Source organism: Cygnus atratus, chromosome 14, assembly GCF_013377495.2.
Source record: "Cygnus atratus isolate AKBS03 ecotype Queensland, Australia chromosome 14, CAtr_DNAZoo_HiC_assembly, whole genome shotgun sequence".
NCBI lineage: Eukaryota > Metazoa > Chordata > Aves > Anseriformes > Anatidae > Cygnus > Cygnus atratus.
Window position 1 is genome coordinate 18,190,891 of NC_066375.1, and position 20,469 is coordinate 18,211,359.

The following is a 20,469-nucleotide window of genomic DNA, read 5'->3' on the forward strand; positions in this document are numbered from 1 at the left end:
ATGGTGCGGGGAGATTCAATGCAAGGATAATATTGCTTCTTATCTATAGGCTGAGATTCCATCTCATCTAACTGGAGACTTCTGCAATACAGATATCTGTATCTTAGCTGGGTTTCTTTTGAACTTGCTGAAGAGAAATAGGCACTTACAGGGAGTGATTCATCAGACCTACTTTAGTTTTTTTATTTAAGAAGAGATTCAGTGACTCTATTGTATCATTTTGAACTGGGTGAATTGACAGATTTTGCCCCCTAGGAAGTAAAGATATTTCAAGCTGTGTTCTTCTGTATTTTTTTTTTCTTTTGATGAATAATTTGAGTTTAAGCAACCTACTGCTCTCTTCTTGTTTGAACTAGAACTTTCAAAGTAGGCCAACTATTTGAATCTGTAATGGTAGGTTTTATGAATAACCTAACCTGTATTTGAGAATTTTGTGGTTTTAGTTTATGAACGTGAAATGGTCTAGCTTGTTAAACTCTTCTCCTTCACTGAGAGACTGATGAAGGAGTATGACAATGATCAAAAATTATGTTGGAGTTTAAGCCAAAATTACTACTTATTATCAACTAGAATAAAATCTCATGCAATCAGCCTCCTGAAATTTGTACATCAGAAGTTTGTTATTACAAAACCAAAGCGGTACGTCATGTATTAGACTATTTCTCTTTTTCCTCAGTACTGGTTATACAAGAGTATTTACATTATCTCAAGCATTCCTGTAAATAGACTTGATGTCCAAATTATTGTAATGCCAAGAAATTTTTCACCTTTTTCATCTTTGTCATAATTATCTAACACATCTTCACTTCTGGCAAGAATTCTTTTGAGTGCTGACAACTGCTTCATTTTCTCAAAGTTTGTATTTTGAAAAAATGATTTTATTGTTCAGCTATTTAGAACAAAACCTGTCAGATACAATTAATAAGTGACTCAAACTTGTAACAGTATGCTAAACACTAAATTATGTTCAGATTACTTTTTATTTTACTGATTCTTGGACAATCAGAATTTTTTGGTTTGAATTCCTTAAAGCTGGTGTATGCCACATTTCAATAGCAATACATTGGAACACATCATATCTTCAGGTATTTATTCAGTGGATTAGGATATGACTATACCCCGTGTACTGATGCCCAAATCAAAATTCATGTAAGTTATGATTCCTGCTAACATCTGGATGATTCTTGTCGACTTCAGTGAACTATGTTTTTCTCTGATAGCTTGTCCAGAAGAAGTTGTCAAGAGCAATGTATCATTTTCAGTTTAATGCATTGCTAGGTATTTGTTAAGGCAATAGGCTAGGACACAAAAATGCGGTATGAATATACTTGCACTGTCCCTAAAGGAATACTTGGGAATATTTTGTGAGCTTAAATACATAACATCAAAATAAATATAAAGGTGTATGCGTGCTGAAAGCTCATCCAATTTGTTCTGTCCTGCTGTGGCACTGGCAATTCTTGTGTGCCAATGCAGCACTAGAGCTTCCCTCCAGGTCTGTGGTTCTGTATGGCAGCTACATATACCAAAGGGAATCTGATGCAGCAAAGATTGTCAGGGGATGCCTGTGTGTCTTTTCACAGCTGCAGCTTGGCACTGTATCCTCTCCTCTGAGTCCAAGCCCATTGTGCTGAAGAAAAGGGAGCACTGCTCCATGCAGCTCACAGCTGTGCTGTTCCTACTAAGTGTATATCCATGGAGAGGCCATTTAAATTTGAGGAAACACACCTAAATCCCCGAGTCTTCTTTTGCAACTATCAACTCTAATCTGATCTCTAATTTATTTTTGTTCATCCTTAATTGTTTTTCCCCACCCTGTTAACTTATTGTTTATATTTGTTTATTTTGGCAGTGGTTTGAGGACAGAATTGAGAGTTTTGTTTCTCTGCAGTGTGTCACATAAATGTATGCTATATACATGAGTACATATACCAGCTCAATTGTGTTTATTATTTTTCTCTCCCTAGCCAGAGTAACACTGTGATCTCCTTGGTATCTTTCTATTTCTGAGCTGAATATACTAGGAAAGAATGACCAAACGTTCATGTCTATAGCGCACTACTTTCTGACTATTACTAGAGGCACGAGAGCTGCAGAGATGTTTCCTGGTGAGCAGACATGAGAGCTGAGAGGAGTTTAATTAACCAGCTGGAGAAAACTGCAAGAGGATAAAACATATTTTGTGGCAGATAGAAAGTGAGCAAATCAATTTGTTTTCACTGGCAGTATCACACGCGGAGTATCGCTGCTCACAGGGAGAAGGGGGCCACGTTCCTATTGAGCAGATGCATAAAGGGAGAGACCAAAACCCCATGGGTAGTACAGAGATGAATGGTCACTTAAGAATAAGATGTGTCTGTGACCTTTAACAAAATCTCAAGACCTCCTGAGATTTTTATGTCATTTTTATATGAGGATTCTAGTGTTGCTTTTTTTTTTTTTTTAACTAATAGGAGCACAGAAAGTCTGGGAACATAATATCTTGTTCATGTGGAAATACACAAAAACATTAAAAAAGGAGGAGTAGGGAAGTTTAAGCAAAGAAAATGAACAGTAATGCATTAAATTCATCTTAGAAAAATGGTAATGACCGTCCCTTTACAAAATGATGCGGACTGTAAAATTTAGATGCTTAAGTATCTTTTTTGTTAAGAGACAGAGTTCTGTTTATTAGTGTTAACTGTTCTGGTAAAACGTACTATGAATACCTTTATGCAGTGCAAAATTGCACTGTTTATTTTGCAGTTTCTGGTAGCTGTAAGCAGAGTCTATTTATTCACTAGCATTAATATTAAAGATCTGAAATACGTTGAGCTATTTATGTAACTATTTTTATGTAGGTAGCTAGTTTGTTAAAAAATTAACTAGAGAATGCTTTTACTTGGGAAACTTACTGATCTGTTCTTCATTCATTCTCCAGAAGATAAACCCTATGACTAATAATGGTAATTTCAGATGAGATATTTTGAGTAAAGGGAGAGAAAAACATTTTCGGCAGTGAAACAAGCCAGTTCCTGGCAGCCAGTAGATGTCATTCTCTCTCTATTTTAATACCAGTTCCTCCTTTTCTCATGATATTTTTCCAATCTGCAAATTGCAGGTGGGGAATGGGGGGAAACATTTATGTTTCACTTTCTTCTGATCAATGCACAAGTTTATATCTTTCTCTTCAGTAATTTAAGGTGTCAGAGTGTGAAATTGGAACTTCTTGATGCAACTGAGGCTGATAAGCTATTGTCTTTCAGTCACTCATCCATTAGCTCTATTTTATTTATTTATTTCTGCATGGGGGTTGTAAGTTTTGCACTGTACATGATTTTCCTTTCTTTTTTTTCTTCCTTTTCTTTTTTTCTTTACAGCTTCCTTTTTCTTTGCAAGCAGGTTTGCTTGATGCTGTTCCTGTCGCTCTTTTTCTTCCACTTCTGAAGACGTCGAGGCCAAATGCAAGAAGAGGGTTGCAACCGTGGGGAGACGTGTACTGCTGTGCAGAGTCACATAAGAGAACTGTCTGGCACCACGTGGAAACAGAGGTTTGATATATTTTTTTCCTCAATACCCATATTGTTAGCTGGAGCCCAAACGCAGAACTCTGCTGGCAAATGTAGCAAATACAAAGAGTTTCAGCTACAATAGGGATTTTGCAGTCTTGCTAAGCTAAGCAATTTGAAGTTAGTCATTTCATTTCCGACCACAAATGAACAGTTGGCTGTTTTGAGGACAGTGTGGGCAGAGGGGCAAAACATCGAGGCCGTACGGAGACTGAATTGCTCTACTTCTTTAATGCTTGCAACACTGTGTTGTACTGAAAGTAGGAGGAAACCAGCTGAGCAATTCATCCCATGGCTGGAGGACTTCAGTCACCAGGACTATCAAGCTGACAGTTTTAAAGATACTGAGCTATTATTTTTGGTCTTTGGCAGCCTGTTTCACTCCGTCCTGTTCTGTCGCACAGTGACCCCATGTGTTTTGTTAGCCACTGAGATGAGGCAGATGTGTTCCAAAGTGTGCTGACTCTGCTTCAGCACACAGCTCACAACCTGTGCTCCCAGAAGAGCAGTGAGTTTAGCCCTAACTGTGTCAGAGCAAAAATATCTGATTTTCTGCAGCATCAATAACAGGAATATGACCAGATGAAAGGCGGGTTTAGCAGGTGAATTTCAGATAGGAAAATGTTAACTGGGTTTACAGCAGTAAGGTTTTAAATGAGGGTGGATGAATACAGGAGCTTTAAAATCCACATAAAGATACATTATTTGAAGCATTTCTGTCTCACATCTTCTCAATGGGCTTACAGTATATTTTACTGTTAAACTCAAAATGCTATGCTTAATGGCATTCTTATTATCTTGGCTTGGGTCTTATTAATGCTACTTAAGTTTGTCTCCTGGCAGTCACTGCAGTGTGATTAGGTGACTGATGTTTGTATGTATTCATCTGCCAGTGCTTGGAAGGAATCTGATCTTCTGTGTGTGTTCTGGGTAATATATGCAAGGAATAACAGTTATGCTGGTCGGAGTCTGTCTGTTTCTACTGCACTTGAGGCCCTGTGGCAACCCACACTGGTTTCCCACATAGGTTAATACCACACTGGTACCACACACCCTTCCTGGAAAGCATTAAACACAGCAGAGTTCTGTTTCCTCTGGATCTTGCAGATGTGAACTTAGATAATTTTTCATCATTATGAACTACCATCTCAAGCAAATCAGGAATTAAACTTAATAGGACAAGGGACACTGTGTGCAGTAAACCACAAATGATCATGCTACTGTGTGTCTTAGCACATATATTATACTAATGGCAAAAAAAATAATACTGTTATAGAATTCCTATCACAGTAAAGTGCTAATGTAGTTGTGGAAGGAAAAGGAGTAATAAATCCATGGCTGGCAAGATATACGAAAGCAAGGAAAAGAGTGGTTTTGTGGTTACTGACCAGCAAAATATCTGTCTACTGAAGATTATATCATCATCTCGGTAGTTTGCATAGCTGAGAAAATCAGTTACATAAGCAAGTAAAGTAAACAGCCTACTCACTTCTGTCTGTCTAAAGAGGAACAAACAAATAACGGAGCTAAGTGGGGAAGTTAAAATAAACTAGAGAAAATAAAGATACTAAGAATAGAAGGAATCAAGTGCTAGTCAGATTAAATCTATTTGTACTGCTACGAAGCCAAGCATGCAAACAATCACTCACAACCTGACAAAGAAATAAGACTCAGAAAATGGGGATTGTAGCAAAGGGTCTAAAGGACAAAAGATGTTAAAGCTCAGTTGGATGGACAAAGTGCAAAGCTTTTGTTGTTCTGTGGTAAGCATCTGTATACCTTTTGCTGAATTCTGCACATTTTTACTCAGAGCACCAAAAATAATGAAATTGCGTCTTACCTTCTAAGCTGTGACTCACTTCACTAAAGGGTCATTGCCCAGACAGTCTGAATGTGCCCAGCAGACAGAGAATACCAAAGGGGAATAGAAATTTACATCATGTCTGTGTCGTGACAAAGGAAAATGTAAAGATCTCAGCTTCTCGGGGGATGCTAATAGGGATCCTTTCAATCTTTGCCAAAAGAACATTATTCAAAATTCATACTGATATGTGATTTGTGACTATGATTTGTGCTTCAGTACTTCGGTTGTCTACTTGTGGCCTGGACTACCCTGCATTCCACTGCTGAATGGGTATAGCAAACGACTTGAGAAATAGAAGAGCAAGGACAAGTCTCCAAAGTGCAAAGCAAAGCCAGAGGATCTTGTAATAATTTCCTAATTCTTCTTCTTTTCAACCACATGAATCATGCCATGCAACACAGAGTGTGTGCAGCCTCAGGGATGAGGGAAGGGATGACATGGAGGTACTTCTGCTTTAATCTGCCACCTAATCCCATAAAAAAGGCAAGGGAAATTGGAGTCACGGAAATTGGCACAGTCTGACTGCGATGGTATCAAAGCAATCTTTAGTGAAAAACGTAAGAACTAGTTGCTCAGAGTGAGGATGACTGATCAGCTACTTTTTCACAAAATAGTGAACTTGACATCTCAGCAAGCCCCATCATCTTCTCATTGCACCTCCTGCATTCCCCCATTCCTGTAAGGACTGTCAAGACATCAGTGTTAAAGATTTGTCTGCTCTGTATACCCATGGCTCAGTTCAGTCTGAAACAACTTAAAAGGGAAGAAAAAAAAACAAAAACAAAAACCACCCTGCAGTAGGCTTCCTCAGAAAGCTGTTTTCCTGCAGAATCTGCTGCACTCGGATTTCTTTTACCTCTGAGGAGGGGCCACAGGGATAGAAAGAGGCTGGAGAGGAGGACTGCTGGCTGCCCGTATCCCTTTCTGTCTTTGACTTTTCATTGAGTTTACTCTAAAGTGGACTTCACAGGTTTTTAAATATGCCCAATTTGTTCTCTTCTGTATGTGTGGGAGTGTCTGCAATGATTCTAGAGGAAAACAACCTATTAATGTCTCCCACTATGTACTTTAATAATCGTGTCCGATGATTCTAGTAAGCAAAAAAATGAGTTAATGCCTTCATTTGCACTGGGAATGTGACCCAGCTTTTGTTTCTGTCTAGGGCTCTTACTGCAACAATTAGTTCACCTAGACCATTTGCAAATTTGAAATGATGATATTTTGCAATTCTTTCTTTGCTGTTATCTTTTTCCTTATTCGGGCAGGGAACATCTGTCATCAACTGTGGATACAGCTTTTACAAATAGATTTCACTGCCCTGCTGTGCACTGTGGCTCATATCTTAAAGTTTCAGATGCTTTGTGGTCTGCAGGTCCTACTCCTCCAAAGCTAGTGGTTTCTGAAAGCACAGAGAATTAACCTTTATTCCTCTCTCCTCCTCTGTCTGTAATGTAGATGGGTTGTAATCTTTATATAAAATATGCTTTGACACAGGACTTTCATTGATCTGTGTCACAAAATCAAAGCAAACCTTCTGTTTGCTTTCCCCCCTCATTCCACTCCCCTCTTTTTCAAATACAATTGATCTGATTTGAATTGTTATGGAAAACACGAAGTGATCAGCTAAAATGTGATTATATCAGATGAAGATCTTGTCCGTTCTAAAGTGTTTGTTTCCATTTCAACATAGGTGTGATATGTTCTGCTTCCTCAAATGAATTTTTTTCTTTCTTATCCATGAGCAGTGAGATTGAATCACTATTGCATGTGTCCTGTGGTGACACAGTAGATTACTGTGAGGGCCATTTTCCTCATTGCAGTTTACTCAATGAAAGTCAGAACCACATACTGTACGTTAAGTGCAACTATTTTTTGTTTGTTTTTCCATTCAAAGATGTCTTCTGGAATAAATGGTCTCTTCTGAATACAATACGTGTCATGCTGCCTAGCTTCACCGTGCCTTATATAACTCTGTATGAAATAAAAATAACCAAAAAGGCAAAAAGACATCTACTCACATTTTCATGTTTTGCTGTTATTTTTATTATTTTATTTATTATTTATTTTATTTATTTATTACTTATATTATTTATAGTATTTATTTGTTTATTGTTAATTTATTTATTTTATTTATTATTTATTTATATTATTTTATTATTTTATTGATTGTTATTTATTAGCAGTCAAGGAAATTTTATACATTTCTATGCTGGCTTTTCTAAGCTTTTGATGACTTGCTAGAATTATAATTTCAGTGGGCCAAAAGTATATGATTTTGGGGGGAAAACTTACATTCAAACTCTACTTAAAATAATAGTGAAATGAATAATTTTGAAATACTCCTTAAAATTGCTCTCCTTCAGTTATTGGGAAAATATGAAGAATAAACAATTTAGGCTCTGGTTTTCTTTGTTTCATTTCAAAGCTGACCTGTAATCTGTTAGCATTTTAGCTTTATAGTGCAGGATTTATACCCAAAATGTCAACTGCAATAAACAAACTTTGTTTCGTCCATTCCTTTTATGGTGAAAAATGCAGTAGCCTTCTGTGTTTCTTTCCTTTTTAGTGGTATGTTTTGGCTATATATTAGTAATGTGAAGAAATTGATACCATTTGCATGCTCAGATTAAAAAAATGCAAAGTCTGGATGTCGATATAAGAACATTCTTTGTATAATAAAATACCTGGAAAGGACCAGTAGCAATTCAGAATGACTCTGCTTGTAATAAGAAACAGAAAGGTCACACTTGAGATAATAAATATTCATGTAATTAGCTTATATGTAGCTACACAGAATACAATAGCAGCAATCACCATAAGTGATTGGAGTGTTTTCATCAAATTCAGCGATGAACGTGAGACGAGGAATATTGTCAGGTGGAATGTGCTCCTTGGGTACCCCGTGGCAGCTGTTTAAGGTGGCTGTTCAAACCGTTGGGGTCATTCAGATCTGCCTGCTAAAACCTTGCTCTCCTCTTGTCTCATGCAGTGCTCCTCAGGAAAGCATGTGAAAAGCTTCCCCCCCTTTCAGAAGTCTTTTAGATCTTTCTGGTGTTTGAAAGCATACCTATACGTGGCACAGAACAGCCAAGTACTAATCTGCTTGTACAATTTTCATTACAGAAACAAGCCAGACAAATTAGTCACAGATTTTCCCTGTGTGCTATGATGCTACCTGGAATCTTCTTTCTTCCTTTTTATAACAGTTACGGCACTAATGCTAGTATCTTTCTGATGTTCCATTTTAAATTACTGCTTTCTGATCCTTAAATTCTGTCTGAAAGTTCATCAGGATTCGGCATTCATCTCCAGTCCTTAACAACTGTGTCATGTGTAACAGTGCACAGCAACATCTGTCCAAAAGATCTCGCTGATTTGTAGTGGTGCTGGTTCCTAATGTATAGTTTGCAAAATACAGCGTTGTTATTCGCCACATGTATTCAGTTATCTTACACTGCATTAAGGTAGTTTAAACTGCAAGCCTAGCTCTGCAGACAAGATACCATGTGTGGAGATGGACAGTCCCATGGGGCTTTCCCTACAGTGTTGTTGTCTGAGGAAAAAGGCCTGATGTTCAGCACTTGGAGTGACAGAAACTTTTGCCTAAAACAGCTAATTTGTTTATCAGCTTGCTTTGCAAAATTGCAAGCATTTTACAGAGGAAAAAATCCTGAGCAAGGGGATTTGGTAGAGATGTTCGAACATGCCTAAAAAATACAGAAAAAATGAAATACTTAGCTTATATATACAGCTGTTCCATCTTAGGAAGAAGAGAGAAGTGCTTTATCCAAGGTAGTCTGCTGCAAGTGAACATTACTGCAGGAGTTATTACATTATTCCTTATGTTACGGCTGTTAAGCTCTGCACTACTGTGTGAAATAGCGCCTGAGAATCTGGGATCTGGATTTTATTATTTCTCTTGGTATCTGTTTTCTGGACAGTTTTGTTGCTTTGCAAGAAGATGCATGTGAGATATGTATTGCCATCTGCAGAAGGGATCAGATTAAGGGAAGAAAGAATCAGCTCCTCAGTAATGAACTGCAAGACCTGTGTATGTTGTCCTGTTACCTAAAAGCAGTCTAACTGTGGCAGTCGAGGACCGTTTATGGTGCTTTAACAGGTTAAAAAATGCTCCAGAATCAGCAGTGCACAAAGGATATTTCAAATACATTGTGACTGAGTTCTGACACTTTGCCCAATAAGCACATGAGGATGGAGGCTGTGATCCAGGTAGGAAAGTGAAGGAATTGGTAACAGGATTGCAAAGGAGTTCTTGAACAGACCAGGCAATGAGTGAGCATCCATGCCGTACTCAGGCAGATCTGCCATGGTTGCAGGGAGCAGGGGGATCAGATGGCTCACTTCTGAAAGTTCTGAAGAAATAAGATATGTGACTGGTTGTGTTTGCCTTCAACATATATGACATTAATAACAGATGCCAGAGAATTTACTTGTTGGTACATCGAAAACAAATAAGATCAATTCAAAAAGTTTTCTCACCAGAAACCATGAAAAATGTAAAACGAGATAGAAAATTTGTATATTCTCTTATCTAGAGGCAGTAATACCTTTCAATTTCATCTTGTTCTACAGTGTGGGAATACGAAAAAATGCTAGTTGCTCTTTCAAGGTGAGAGGCTCTTGATTTGGTTGAAATCTTTAGCTATATTTATAGAGAAATGTGTTAATTTCCAATTAGAATCAGATTATAGCTTCTTTCAGTGTTTTCTGCTCTCAGAATTCTGAAGAATTTAAAATCTCCAGCAATTATTTCTTCTCATACAGTGTTTATTTTCCTAAAGCAAAACAGAATGAGAAACCATGCAATACATCAACATGCATATTTAATTCAAAGACTACATGTTCTTGCTTGACTAAAACTAACCAACACAAAACATACTAAGAAAATACATTTTTCTGTATTTTACCAATGCTGAATTTTCACTAGGATTTCAGCAAGAATCCCTTTGAATGCTCCCATCTTCCTCCTCAGTAACTGCAAAAATGGCTGTTCTTCCAGGGGCCCGGAAAGTCTGGCATTTGTTGAGGAGATCAAATGCAACCTCCAAGGAAAGATTTTACTGTTGTGCTTAATCTTTTTTCTCTTTCTTGAATGATCTGTCAGTTGTTACTTAATGGTGTTTCATGCCTGTAGAATCCAGTTCATAGAAAAACAGGCAAGTCTAAGTGCCCAAGAATTTGGGAACGTTTCTTATACAGAAACTGTTACAGTACTACCTGTACTACAAAACCCTGTATTACAAAACCTAGCAAAAATCTGTGCAGTGAGAGTACCATAAAATTTGGCTGGATGATGATGAATAAATCATAAATCATAAATATAGAGAGGGCATTTCCATCTCTACAGCAGGTATGTAATAAAAGTTTTTGCAAAGCTGGACAAAAGTAGATGTTTTTCTGAACTGAAAATACAGTGTGGTTAAAATCTTGGGTTCTTCATCTTACCTGTTTTATGGTATTTCAAGGTTCAGGTGAGAGAAGTAGGAGTGAAGAATTTGGGCCTGTAAACCAACAGCTAAAAATGTGGCTGATTTTAAGAGCTATTTTTTTTTAAGCTATATTCTGTGTGTTAGTTGGCAGATTGGCCAGCTGTATCTAACTCATCTAACTTTTCACCAAATTGTCATGATGTCTCTATATAGACCAAGAGTTTAAAACTCACATAAGTGGATGAAATAAGTGCAAAAATCAGTATGAATATGAGTGGAGAGATGATGTCAGATGGCAAGATGAGGTTATTTGTCTACGAATTATGAAATTTTTCAGTACTATTTTGGAGTATGTAAATCAGCTACTTGTGGACATAGCTTTATGGATATGTCTTTCAAAAGGCATTAAATAACAATCATCTCCATTTATAATGTACTGTCTTTTCAAAAGTAAACATCAAGAATACAAACAGATCTGTGAAGAGAAAAAAAAATATAAAATCTACTATGAAGTGAAGATAAAATACTTTTTCCCATTTCTTCAAATGAGAATATTTTTAAAGTTATCTTTTAATATTAATATTCTTCAAGTTTGTCCTTTCTAGTCACTATTAGCAGGTGTACTAAGAGCTGTTAGGAACTGTGACTCCCATTCTCCTCTAGTCAGTCTAAAAACTTTGTGTATTTTATAAAAATATGAGGATATGTCCTGCCTCTCCAAAACCACTTGGAATCTTTTGTTTGTCAGTCAAGCAGGGGTCATTCAAATCCAAATACACGTAGGCAGTAATTTTTCGCTGTAATAGATGAGAGGAGAAACTCCCATGAGAGGAATGGAGAGATCTCATGGGCTCCCTGAACACAGGACTGGAAAACAGTTTATCTGATTCCTGAGGGATTTCATCAGCAAAAGTCTCTCTCACATTTCCATTTGCTTCTCTGCCTTCACCAGGAACATGTAGGCACAGTTCCCAGAAAGTCAAGTCCAGCCATTGCAGCACTCAGAAGAGGGAACAGAATGGGCACTTTGCACGTTATTGATGTTGTCTCCTCTGCCCAATAGCCGAATGAACAAATTCTTCTTCCTTCCTCTCCTGTTGTTGATGAGGTTACCTGATTACTCACCTGTGCTCGTAAGAACTTTCTGGAATACTCAAAGACAGAACATATATGCCTAAAATGCTTGCTGAATAATCGATGACTAAGGAGAGATCTTGCTAGAAGGAAGAGTCTGGAGGAAAGTAATAGAAAAAACACCTTGATTTTCCTGGGCTAGGTTTAAAGCTTATATTTTGGGAAGGATGATTGTTTATCATGATCTGGAGAGGGATGTTTATCTCAGAGACAGGACATCAGCTACTACAAGTAATATTCAAGAAAATTATCTTGTAGGTGTTCACTTGAGCAGTATTTATGAATGACTGTCTATTTAAATAATTTCTGTTTTACTGCATATTTTTACAGCTCCTGCATTCTGATAATGATGGTGTGCTAATATGAGCTAGCTGCTCATATAAGCTGCTCATAAGTGTTGAGGGGTGGGGGAACGTTAATGGGGAACATACTCTTCATCATGTAGATGGTTTTTACTGTGTGTGACAATTAGCAATGCTTTAGTCCAGAAGTTAAAAAGAAAAAAAAATGAATCCCCCCGTCCTTTTAAATTGTTAGCTTCAAGGGGCACATGAGAAAGAAGGCTCCTCCTTTTGTGCATAAAGATTCTCAAAACTGTTCTTGGGGTTTTGAACTCTCTGAGCTGCTATGAAGTCTAAAAAAAGAATGCTTTTGGTGCAGAGGAGATAAACAAAATTGGGGAGGATATTAATAACCTGTGACTAAATGCTAAGTGGGTTGTGATCCTGACACATTTAGATATGGCAGACATTTAAGATATAAGCATTGTCAGAGTCTAATTATTGCAAAATAATTACAGCTGTTGAAGTTGAAGCTCAGGAAGTGTGAAGTGCATTCAAGAACTGCAATTCCCTGGAGATGTGATTAGCTCACAATCACCTTCGCTAGAGTTCTGCTAGGAGATGTTTTGTGTAAGAAAAGAAAGGTCTGACAGATAAACAGTGGTTTCATCTGAGTTACAAATTATCACAGACTGATTGATCCGAGTAGAAAACCGTCCAACCAATCAAGAATAAGGTCTTTTTGCATAGAAAATTGTAGGGAAGCATTAGATATTTATCTGGAAATTGGGACACAATAGTCTGCAGTGCAATGCACAGAAGTGTACATCAGTGATTGTGTTCACTTCTTGGTTTGTAAAACACAACTGCATAAACCTTTTTATGCAAGCCTGTGTTTTTGCCTGTGTGAACTTGATATTGTCCATCTTCTCTTTGTGCATAATACTCCTGTGTATAAAGTTTGTAATTGATCACTTTTTTTTTTCTTTTTTTTTTTTTTCTTGGAATTGCAGTCTTTTAGAATATTTAGGGTGATGACAAGTATGGTAACCTGTCAAACTCACTTGTGTTCTTAAAGCTGTGACAGAAAGTCTCTGAAGTAAAGTCCTCCTCATGTGGGGATGGTCTGGGGGGCTGCTAGCACATTTGAAATATTGACCATAAAGCCTTTGTGTACTGATAAGAAATCACTCCAGCACATTTTTTAGGCATGTGCAGACACTTACCCTAGATCTTTTGCCTAGAGGAAGGAGACACTTGCAGCCAAGCAAGTCACTAGTATTTCTTGAAAGAGGAGAAAAGAGAAGCAACGGGGATTCAGGGGGCTTAGGAGATGGGGAAGTGGAATTCTAATTAGGAATTCCCATTGCACAGGGAATTTTTCTTTGTTGCTAGCCTTGTAAGTAAGTGTGATTTAATGTGAATTTGGAAAGCTTAATGCTGCCCTCCTGGAAGTTACACCACCTCTTGGGAGACTACCTCCCATCACAAGATGTGGGAGTGGGATGGGTTACACAAAATGAGGAATGTGGCAGGAGAGGATAATGATCTCCCTTATCTGCATTAGAGTTCTCAGCTTTTCAAGATGTTTTCTATTGGCTGAGTAAGACATCAGCCTTCAAAGACTTTAGGGCTCTTTTGCTTGCTGCATACTACTAATGTTTTAAAACTGTTAAATATTTTAATTGTTCTATTGGGGCTATATTTCCTAAATATATACAAAAGCGCAAGGTGGTAAAAAAATTAATACTTGTGCAAATCAAAAATGACTTTCTGAGGTGACTCAGCATTAAATTCTACACAAAATTTTCCATTCAGGATGAGTACAAGTGCAAAGCATGCCATGAAGGTCCATGCACTTCAGTCAAACACTGTGCTATGAGCTGCCAGATGAATCAAGAGAGAATGTGTATGTGCTTCATAAATTTTAAAAGAATATAAATTATACAGGATGTATGTATGAAAGGTTTTAATTTTTTTTGCATATAAATCCATGGTATGGTAAGCCTCTCCTTACACACACCTTCTTTACCTCATCTCTGTTCTGAATAGAAAGCATAAAACCTAGTTGTAAGAGGTATCTCTGTTGATTTAGCTGAATACAAAAAGAAAAATACTGCAGGTATGTGTTAAGACAATCCAACTTCAACCAGTCCTTTAGCTATGTGTGAAGGTAAGAATAAGCCTGGTCTCTGGAAATACTTGTTTGCTAACTCGGGTTCAGACCTTTTTTTTGAGTCTCCAGAAACAGCATCTTATTCTCTGTGTTCAAAAATAATTCTCTATATAATCTTCTGTGAATGTCCACTAAAGTCTAAAAAGGACTCTTTGGACTGTCTAATATTGGTAAAGGTGTATTAAACAAAATGTAAATTGTAATCTAAAACTGGGCTATCAGTCAGTTGTAAGTACCCTGTGCTTTTTCCTTGTTTGATTAGGTGATACATGTCTGAACCTGGCAGTTACAGGATTATTTCATTTTTTCTGACAGAATTATTTTTTGCATGAAGAAGGTTGTTATCCTCTCTGGGGACCAGTTTTCATGAGATACTCTGTTTGTGATGAGCAGAGACATGTTAGATATAAAGACCCCCAGCTTACGAGCTGCGTCTGGAAGATGCGTGTTCAGAAACAAGGACTGGAAAAAGCTTCATGGGTCAGTAAGTCACACTGCCTTTGCTGTTTCATAAACTGCAGATCAAACCTAGCAAGAGTTAGGTTTTTTGTCTTGACTGCTTTACTTGGAAAGGTATTTGGGAATGTCATTGGTTAGGAATGGTTAGCAATCTCCTTCTAATTTCCAATCTAAGGGAAGTCACAGTTTATATGCATTTCTTCATCTCCCAACACTGGCCTTTATCTAAAATTGTTTCAACTCCTAGTGTTAACCCTGCAGTGCATTTATGGAGAACAGTCATATTCTTTGATGAGCTTTTCCAAGTTTCTTCTGATATAATAGTTTCTTTATTTCTCTGACAGTAAATTTTTTTTTCTGTGCATATTGCATTCTCACTTAACTGTTGAAAGTATGAATAACCAGAGCTGTACTCAGCATTCCAGATATTTTGACAATGATTAATATTTTCCAGTCACTCCTGGAAACGCCTGGCTTGATTCTAGCTTCTCGTTTCCTTCTTTGCAGCTGCATCACATTGGTGCCTCATCCTGTGACTGGTGACTAATATGCCTGGGTTTCTCTTCTCTCTGACACCTGCAATTGATGAGCTCATAGCTCCTGGCAAAATTTTCTGTTATTAGTCCTTTAGTGAGCTGGATGGTATCAAGAGCTGAATATGTAAGAGCTGGCTCTGTCGTGTTAGTGACCTAGATAATGTTCCTAATTTTGCTTGTAGCAGCTTTGTAGAACTTTTCAGTTACTTTATTTATAAATCTGGGGGAAAGAGAGGGATTATAGTTGTCTGCTGTCTTAGCTAGGGATCAAGTTAGTAAATTGCATCGAAAAGGATGAGAGTGAGAGTTCGGAACCTCCTGAGCTGCAGCACAGTTAAAAAGAATTACTGAAAAAAGTGTCACACTACCATAGGTGTGCTCATTTGTATGAGGTGTATGGCTCTTGGGAAACTTAGAGATGCTAGAAAGGAGGAACCTCCTTGATGAGGCCTCCCACAGAGGTGGCCACAAGTGAATTGTGAATCTCTGAGCTTCTTCTAATCTTCAAGGAAATGTTAGAGTTTTAATTACAGCAGTTTATGAAAGCTTGTGATTTTGGACAAAATAGTTACTGTTTTATGTCTATATCCCAGTGAAACACATGAAGATAAATAGGGATATTAGTTTCTGGTTAGAGCCCTCGGTTTTTTGTTACAGTACCTTTTGAACTTTAGAATAGTGGAGGAAAAGCAGAACTGATGAATATTAATGAGTTTGGCCTGTGCTCCTGTTGAATACTGGGAGACACAGCCACTGGAGCAGAAAAATAGAGGCGGCTGGTGGGCAAGAAAAATGATAAAGGCAATAAAAGAGTAAGATCTATGAAAACATTATATCCTGCTATATTTGTTAGGTTTTCAGGAATATATTGGCAGGCATTTGTCATATCAACATTACCTGCAGCAAGTACATAGTGCAAATTCAGTCGTGCCTCTACAAACCTCACCTAAGGACTTTGTGAACTTTTTATTTGCTAAGAATTCCCTCTGCTGTGCTGTACTAATGACTGTATCTGCCCTATAACTTACAAACACAGTAGAGAAGAATGATTGAGCAATGCTCATTTAATTTATTGTTGGTAGCTGCCTTAATTCCCTAGAACATTATATCATGCTATTTAGCAGGCATTTGCACAGCACTGTATATTTAAAAGTCCTTCAGGTTATAATTTCAAAAATAAAGTGCACAGCCAGAGGAGAAAAAAATAGAAGAAATAAGATTGACAACCAGAGTAAGATCTAATTTTTTTTTTAAATTATTAATATTTTCAAGGTCAGAGATTTTATTTTTTCAAAAAGTAAGTGTCTAAAGACTGTAAGTTCTACATGGAAACAGAAGTAGAAAATGAGGGGCAGGTAATTTCAAATACTGAACCTGGCAAATGATACTGTAATGTATGATGTAAATGATAGCAAGTGGAAACTTTGAAGGGTTGTTGATTTTAATTCTGAAACTCGTCACTTTATTAAAACTAAGATACAAAGTACTTTCTTGAAAAGGGTGTATGTACTTTTCCTACAAATCATCTCCTGTCTACACAGAAATACTAATTTTCACTTCAGAATATGAAGAGTAGGCAAAAGGTTTGGGACTAAGTAATTCTAATTATATAGTATTAAAACACTATTGTCTATTTAAAGTTTAGGTAAAAGTCTCAAAAAGCTTTATCTACCGTGAAGCTGTGCTTGTCTTCTTTATGTTTGGTTTACTGTCACTTCTCTTTCATGTTGTCATTTATTACCTTCATAATTATTCCTTCCTTTGTTTTTAGAGCCGATTTAAAATTTCAGTTCATAAATTTGTGAGATGGATGATTGCCTCTAATTTTGGTTCTGTCTTCCCAGAGGTTTTTCAGATGAACCCACTGAGACATAACTCACAGTCACTGCACAATTCTGGAATAAGAATCATTTCATTCTTATTTTATCTCACCTTCCTCTTTTTTTCCTTTCATTCTTTGTAAACTTTCTGGTACATTAGAAAAATGAATGAACCTGTATAGGTTATAATCAGAGCAACTAGCACTGTTCCTGCACATACAAATCTAATATGACGGTTATTTGTTTTAGACAGAAAAAATATTTACTGAGAATAAAGGCGCTTTACGTTATTAGACCTTGTGCCATTCAACAGCACTGCACAGCAGACAAACTCTAGAATCTGAGTTTTCATATGAAAGACTGTTAGATAATTGACTTGAAACCTTCATTAGGAAAAGTTCATTAATTTACTAGAAATTTTCATGGGGACAGATTTCTCTTTCCCATTATTATTTCCTCCTATCCAATTGGTTTCCCCAGGATCCATCTTCAAGAAACATTGAGGTTGTAGACCTCATGGATGCAGGCTGATAGCACATCCTTTTCTCCTCTCTTCAGCACAACTTTTTCCTTTGACTTAGAACATCTACCCCAGTGCATGTGTGGGACAGTTAACTTTGGCTCATTAGGCACAAAACTGTACAGCAAATGGAGGGCCACAACCATCTCCTCCCTTCCCTTACTCCTACAGGGTAATGGTCTAACAGTTTCTGGGACAGGGTATAAAACAGATTAGGAGAGGGCAAGGAAAAACTGGCTCCGTAAGGTGACATAGAAAACAAAGCATGAAGTCATCATGGCAGTCCTGGTGCGTCATATTTTTGAAATTGGACGTTTAGATCAAAGTATTACTGCTGTATTAGAGTATCTGTCATCAGTAATCAGTAGTCTGTGTGACAGAATGGCCAAAGTATATGCATTATTTAATAAGTGTCTGTTTTCTCAAACTAGGCACCTGTTTTTTTTTTTTTTTTTTTTTTTTTTTAAATTAGAAAAATACCAGTTCTGTCATTCATTATCCTCGGAATCAGCCTGAAACAAATCAGAATGTATGGTTCCACACTAAAATGCTGAAATGTCACGGGAGCCTAAGAGACTGTTAAAACATTGAAGCTAAAGCAAGATGAGCAAAAGGAGACAAAGTATTTATGTCAACATTAATGTAAATAAAACTCCCCCATATTTAAGGGCTGGTTACGAGACAGTTCCCTTAGATGAAAGAGGGTTAAACCATTGAAAAGGATGATACTATAAAGAAATGATTGATAGGATAGAAGAAAGGGACACTCATTTTAGATGGTTGCAACAGGAAGATAAGTTGACACATGAATGGAATAAATATAATCAATTATTTTGTGTAATATACAGTTCCAGACAGTTAGTGAAAGTAGATCAGGGCATATAAGCCAGAAGGAGACAATAATACATAAAGAAATCTGGAGGAGGGACAGATCACAGTGGGGTTTAATTGCTTTAATATTGATTAGATAACCTGTTAGGTATTTTGGAGGGAATATGCATTTCTAAAGGTAAACAGGAAAGTTCTTTAACTGGTTTCTTGATCAGTCCCAGTGGTCAAACACAACTGTATTTGTTATTATCCAGAGGAATGAAAATTGTGTTTAAATACAGTACAATTAGGGGAGCAGATGCCATGTGTTAGTAATCAACATACTGTGAAAAAAAAAGGTGAAACTTATGGCTTGATTCATCATGGATGTTAAGAGTCTATGATATTCTCTTAAAGTAATGAGATGTGGAAATGCAGAATGTCTTTGAAATCTATGTGTGTATGTGACACCTGAAAAACAGGTGGAAGTTCCAGACGAATAGTCTGTAAAACAAGGAGGGAACCATAACTACACTTGATCAAAATAAAAAGCAGGCATAAAACAATAATATTTTTGTAATATACGTACATCATTGGTTTGGATAGTACATTCCTGGGAGATAGTAGTATTTATTACTCTGTGTGTGTGTATATGCATATAAATAAAATGCAGAACTTGATCTGTTTTTAGCTTGGACAACTTCTGCTCTCATTTCAAGTCCAAGCAAAGGATTGTGTGCCAAATAATTTCTCTAATTATTCCAAAACTACTTGCTGACCTTATAAAAGAATTCTGCTCTTTAAATAATTTAAGACATGTAGTCGTGGATTTTATATTAATATGTACATATGTAATAAGTATATATTTATGCACACACATGTATATTTAGTTATTTGGATTTCATGATAGCCTCATTTTTTTATTTTTCTGGATTCACTATCATAATTTCCAAGGTGATAGTCTTTGATACAAACCAACTTGCTGGATTCTCCAGAAACTTTCAACAGAAATACAGTTGGTGCTAATTCCTCTTCCCTCCATCAAAGTAGATGTTACTTTCAGATAGTTTCACTCTTTCCCATTTGGAACTGAATTCAAACTTCTGGCATGGAGCTGGAAGGAGTTCCTGAAATCCTTCATTGCAAGTCTCCCAAAGCAGCCATTTGTTTCTGTGGAGTACCTATAGAGACATCATGTAATAGGAATTTTCATTTTAAATACATGATGCTTTAGAAACTATTAAGACACTATTAATAACAGGGAAGCTTGCCATTTGATTCCTTTCATTAAGATTAAATGTGAATTGTGTAAAATAAGTAGTAAAAGAAAGTTTAAAAAGGCAGTGAAATGAATCAACCCCTACATTTTAACAGTCATTAGGGAAGACAATACAAGTATTTTTAAGAGAATAGTACGAAATCTTATGTGTTAGGGAACTGTACAGCATCATAAAGATCTGGATTGGAGAGAGTTATAACAGGTGATTTTTTGGGGCATGTATTAGAGATGAAAGTTTGCTTATTAAAGTGCTGATAGCTGATACTCAAAGTGATGGATATGAACATGGGAACAAATTATTTCTGGAGTATAATTATCCTCTCATCAGAATGAATTTTTTTCTTTGATGTCCCTTGAAGCTCAGACATGTCTTTCTTCTTGAGCTTGAAGTCATATTTTCAGTCTCACATTCAGTAAACGTTCTTAAGCTTGTTCCAAATCAAACTGAGTAGATCTGTTATAGACCTGAATGCCTGCTCTTCCTAGGGAGTGCCCCAATACGTGGGTTATGCAGGCAACTGACATTGCTGTTTAACTAGATAACTTCAAGCACAAAAACTTTGCTAAAGCCAGCACAACACTCTGAATTTTT